General features: G+C 50.1%; 1 pseudogene; it reads right to left on the reverse strand.

Moving 5' to 3' along the window:
* Positions 1–5,383, reverse strand: part of LOC103075440 (store-operated calcium entry-associated regulatory factor-like) — a 67,090-nt pseudogene extending 61,707 nt beyond the window's left edge.
* Positions 5,384–6,000: the final 617 nt, after the last annotated feature.

Consider the following 6,000-nt stretch of genomic DNA (forward strand, 5'->3'; position numbering starts at 1 on the left):
GCATCCATACATGTCAGCTATTATTATAACTATATAGGTTCACGTACATTAATAGGCACCTCTCTCCATTTTAACCTCATTTGTCAGGGCTGAGAAGCCTCTTCCAGGAAGTCTTCCGTGGGCTAGGACCCTTCTCTGGACTCACATCTACCACACACGTATTACTCCTTACTGTGACTGCCTGTCTCCCCACGGCTTTAAGTAGCTTGGGGACATGGGCCGCAGCTTCCCCGTTATATCCCTAGTGCCCATCACAGTGTCAGGGACATAGTAAGCCCTCAGAAATACTTCTTGAATGAAAGAATGAATGAGCGTGAGCAGGGCTTTGAAACATAAGGTTTCGAGGGGTAGAAATGTGAAGGAAGGATATTCTGGGCAGAGGTGGGAAGGCATGTGGTCATCCAGCAGGTGACCTGGTCAGGCCACATCATAGCGTGTGATTAGGGAGGGTAACAGGAAGCAATTAAGGTAGGCAAGGTGGGCAGGGGGCATGAGAGATCTTCTGTGTAGGGGAAGCAGATGTAATAGGGGTGGGCATGGGCAAGGAAGGGATCTATAGGGCCGCCATCCCCTTCTCTCATTTCTGCCTGCTCTCCCAGACTGGCCAGGTGCTTCTGTGACACCATGCACTCATCATAATATAAAATAAATACCTGCTTTACCTGTCTCTTTCCATCAGCAAATTGTAAACTCCTCGAGAGATGGAAATGTGTGGTGTTTTTCCCCTCTTTTTTCCAAAACTCTTCTTGCCCATAAAGATAAGCGGTTTCCTCATCCACCCCTGCTTTTTCTCTGCCATGTAGGGGCACAGACATACATTGTGTTGTGTGTTCTGATATCGGGATCCTAGTAGAAGTCACTCCAGTTCTTCTGGGAGTAGATGATATATAGCTTCTCCACTTAATCAAACCATTCACCTGACTCTGCTTCCTTTATGGAGTTCTTAAATCAAGCCAGAAACAAGAACAGCCTTGCAGTTCATTACTGGGTCAGACAGTGACATTGGCCTTTGACCAGTGGCCTGCAGAAGAAAAAGTCCTCACTTAAGTTCTTGGGGCTGAACGGTATCTTTGCCAAACCCAAAGAGGCAACGTCCGGGCCAGCAGCAGAGGAGTGGGAAGGTAGAGCTGGATTTGGAGAGTTCGTAGGGATCGTGCCCCTGCTGTGCACAGGTGACACTACAGTGGACAGGCAGACACAGCCATTGGCTTTGCAGGGTGATGAAGACAGGTGCTGGAAGAATAACAACAAAGTGGGATGTGATGTTCTCAGATGGGGAAGCACAGTGCTGACAGAAGCTCAGAGAGGCTAAGTGGCTGGCCCAAGGTCACACAGCTAGCTTAGCCGAGCTGGGGTTTGAATTGAGATACTTGGATCCCTTTCTTCTGTGCTAGGAAGCTCCTCATGGTGATATGCTAATTGCCTGAAGTGTTTTTGGAAATTGCTCAGTCCTAGGTAACCCTTCCAGTTTTTTGCTTGGTAGCTTACGTTGCATTTGTCCATTCAGTCCATCCTATAAATATAAAAAGGGGGTGTTTCTAGGTGCTAGACCCTGTCCGTACCCTTTTTCCCGAGTTCCAGGCTACATAGTAGGAATAAGTCATGAAACTAAGCCTTGGGTTTCCAATGTTGAATGCTCACTGATACCCAGAGATGTTGTTGTTTTCTCTGTATTACGAGCAGAAAAACACACGCACAGGCGAACAGGGAAGAAAAATCAAATGAGCATTTGGCTCCGTGGATTGAAGGGAAAGCTTGAGTGAGTTACAGGATGGACACCCCAGGTTCGTTCGGGCTGATGCGGGGCCTGGTTGCCCCATCGGTGCTGGGCTCCATAACAGCAAGGACACCATGCCAGTTCTGAACACCCAGAGCTTTCTCTGCGTCTTTGGTCACTAAGGGAAACCAAGCATTTTTCTAACGAATGCCTTTTACTCCCTTTCATCCCAGGCACCAAGCTGTGTGTCTATCCATGCACTAAGGGTTACTTTGAAAAGACTGCTGCTGGGAGCAGATCTCCGCTTCTGTGCTTGCTGGTTTACAGGATTGCCCTCAAGCATCTCATCAGCATCGGCTAACACGACGAGGTGGTGGTACTGATGGCGCTAGCATGTGAGGGCCTCGTGCCAAGCCCTCTCTATTTGTCGCCCCATTTGGCCCTCTAAGCAGCCGTGTGCAGTCGGGACTGTTGTCCCCATCCTAGAGATGAGGAACCCAGGGTCACGCAGCTAGAAAGTGAAGGACCCGGGCTTCTAAGCCAGGTCTGGCTCCCAGCCCCGTTCTCCTTCCCACATTTGTTTAGGGGAAATTAGAGCAGCAAGGGACTTTGAGAGATGCCGGAGGGCGGAGCGAGGGGCCAGGAGAGGGAGGGTGACCTGCTGTAAAAGCAGAGCCGGCTCTACAACCAAGCTCTACTGACCTCTGCGGGCACCACCACTGGCTTTGGGCAGACCGTTCTCCTTCCGAGGCTCATCACAGCCGATCCAGACCCTGAGCCAGAGTGCTATACATAGGCTCTTGGCAGGCTCGCCCTGGCTGCCTTTCACTCCCCACGCCCGTACTCTTCATCTGCCCATCCATGTGGGACACCTCGCCCTTCCCCAGGCACACCTCATGCTTCCTCATCACCGTGACTTTGCTGCCAACATACCCTCCTGCCTCCTCTGCCCACTCAAACCCTAAGTCCCCAAGAGTTTTATTCTGAGGCTTTTTAATTGTGATCAAATATACATAGCAAAATAAGTGAATCTCATGGTATGTAAATTGAATCTCAGTAAAGCTGTTTTAAAATAAAAGAAAGTAAGAAGAGGGGTCTGGGGTTGCCTGTTCTAAGTTCCCCCTTCAGTGGTGCCTCTTCCAGGGAGGCCTCCCTGTTAGCAGGTTGTTTGGGGTTGCAGGGACTAGAGACATGTCCAAGTTAGCCTCAGTTAATGGGGCTTATTGCCTGGATATAGGGGGATGTAGCAGAGACAGAAAGCAGTGTCGCCATCACACTGCCAAGCCCCACAGAGACTGAAGGCTTGTCCGGATCCCCTGGAGCCTGTTTTCCCTGCAGCCGTGTCCACGGCGTCTCCACTCCTTGCCCCATTTGGCTGTTCCTGCTTATACCACCTAACTCTTCTCTTTTCTCCGCTCCACCTTTCATTTATTCAGCAAACATTTATTGAGCACCTGTGTGCACCAGGCCGTCCTCCAGGCCCTTGGGATTTTCTGCAGAAGAATGCAGACAAAGATGCCTGCTCAGGTGGAGCCTGTTTCTACCTCTTGGCCCATGACATCTGCTGTCTCGTGGTTTCTGTGGCTCCTGGCTTCTGCAGCCTCATGGCTTTTGACTTCTGCCTCTGATTCCTACCAACTGCTGCTGCTTTGTGTGTTTCACACTCAGCCTTTCTAGAGAGAATCTCACTAGTTCAGTTAGCCGGCACCTGGTTGCCCAAAAATTTTGCCCCAGGCCACTCCAAAGATAACCCATGAATGGGGGTCAAGGACTCTTGTAGGTGGTGAGGGACAGGGATGCACAAGATGGACAGTCCTGCCTTCCTAGAGCTTTCACTCTCGTGAAAGCCTGGGAGCCAGGCTAGAAGTACGTCAACAAATGAATGTAAACTGCAGTGCTGAGCAGCTGTTGATGATGAGCAGTGTGGGAGAATGGGAGGGACGGCCTCTGCATCACGTGAGGAATTGAATCATGTTTGTGTCGAGGGAGAAGCATTCTGGGCAGAGGGAACATCAAGGTCCTGGGCTGCAGGTGGTTTGGAATGTTCTAGAAAAAGTGAGGAAGCCTCAGTGGCTGCAGCAGAGTGAACAAGAGTGAGTGTAGGGGTTAGGGTGAGAGAGGTCACGGGCCGGATGTCCCCTTGTCGGCCATCGCGAGGACCTGGCTTTTGTTCGGAAGACATTGTGAGCCACCGGACGGTTTGGGACCTCCGATGACAGGATCAAATGTGTGATGAGAAGCATCGCCCAGCCCTCTGTGTTCTGGCTAAGTGGACAGTGGCTCAATTATTCTGAGTTCATAACCTATCTAGTCTGCTGGCAATCAAGCAGCAGCTAAGTTTGAAGCAGCACCTCAGAACTGGCTGGGATGAAAATTTGGAACCCTCTGTGGGTCATATGTGGCCAATGATGTCAGCTGTTTAGATCTAGACAGATTAGGAGCTGTCGGCTGGAATCCCAGCCTCTCCTGGGAACCCCTCCTAATTCTCACACCAGCCCCTGGAGTGAACACAGAGGGCCTGTTGAGGGACTTGGACCCGGGGCCCAGCTGTGGAGCGCGGAGGAGGAAGAGAAGCAGAGCCTCAGAAGTCCTTTTGTTGCTTTTGGTGAATCTTCTGGGAACAGACTAGAGCAGTGTTTCCCAAAGTTGCTCTGTGGAACCCTAGGTATAAGGAGGGTCCATGGCTGAAGAAGTCTGGAAATGCTGTATATCTCATCCCCGTCTTAGGGATTCACAAATACCCAGGAAAGCGTGGAGACTTTGGGTCGGACAGAGCTTGACTGAATCTCAGCTCCACCATTTACTGTGTGATCTTGGGCAGTGAACTTCCCTTCTTGGGTTGATTCAGTCTCTCTGAATGGGGATAATGGGGATAATGACAAATGGGGATAATGACAGTACTGACGACATAAAGTTTTATGGGGATTCATGAGATAATGCATAGCACGTCTTGCACATTAGGAAACACCAAATAAAAGGTAGCTGTAAAATTATTATATTTTTAATATTTATTAAATTATTAGTTATGAAAATTTCTTTTAAATATGTAAATTATTATCTTATTTTACCTTTAAAGGCTGTGAGAAGTCCTGCAGTAAAATCTGCTTGGCTTTGCTTACTCGGTGTTTCTGAAATGTATTTGATCTTGGAGTCTCCTTTTTCACATTACATATAGGACTTTCCTAAGGAATTCATGCTGTTTGGGGCTCTGGGAAATACTGATTTTTGTGTTTTGGGAATAGTCTGGGGAAGCCAATGTCTCTGAACCAGGATCCAGTCCAAACATGGATCCTTCTGGGTGTAAAGAGTTGTGTTCCATCCTCAGTTTCTCCTCTATCTCCTCTTCCCCCAAGATTGTCATTCAGGAAGAAAGGCATGGGCTAACCATGCCAGGATTGTAGGGCTTAGAAATAGGTGGTGAGGCTTGAGAGTAGCCCAGGCCTTGGAAAACTGCTGCTCATCCTTCAATACCCCATTCCCATGTTAACTTTGCTCGGAAGCCTTCCCACCTTGCCCAGGCAGAGTTAGTTGGCCATTCCCACATAAGAAGGCCAACGGCCAGTCTAGTGCGTACCTCACACTCAACACGGACCATGTCAAAACCGCAGTTATCCGTTACATGACTGCCTCTCCCAGCTGGGCCGTGAACTTCTGCAGGGTGGGCATCGCGTGTGTCATCTCAGTACACTCTCAGGCAGCACTCGATCAAGACCAGATTTCATCCATCACCTTCTAGGGATTCCTAACGACTCTGCCAAAGACAGGAGGAATGAAGAGGCAGCTCTGGGTCTTATGAGGCTGGGGGGCGCCCTCTCAGCTCTGACAGCTCTGCTGGTTCCCATTGCCTGGGGGAAGGAATCAGTTCCCTCTGACTGCCAGATGCATGGTTCAAGACCTTCCTGGGGTCCCTGCGTGCAGAGGCCCAGGGAGCAGAGATGAATGCTGGGATTCCTGCTGGGACTTCCCTGGTGGTGCAGTGGGTAAGACTCTGCGCTCCCAGTGCAGGCGGCCTGGGTTCGATTCCTGGTTGGGGAACTAGATTCCGCATGCATGCTGCAACTGAGAGTCCGCATGCCGCAACTAAGAAGCCCGCACACTATAACTAAAAAAAGATCCCTCATGCTGCAACTAAGACCCGGCGCAGCCTAAATAAATAAATGTTTATTTTTAAAAAAGGGCAGGGCTTCCCTGGTGGCGCAGTGGTTGAGAGTCCGCCTGCCGATGCAGGGGACACGGGTTCGTGCCCCGGTCCGCGAAGATCCCACATGCCGCGGAACGGCTAG

The sequence above is a fragment of the Lipotes vexillifer genome, unplaced genomic scaffold (assembly GCF_000442215.2).
Source record: "Lipotes vexillifer unplaced genomic scaffold, Lipotes_vexillifer_v1.1 scaffold1272, whole genome shotgun sequence".
In the NCBI taxonomy this organism is placed as follows: domain Eukaryota; kingdom Metazoa; phylum Chordata; class Mammalia; order Artiodactyla; family Lipotidae; genus Lipotes; species Lipotes vexillifer.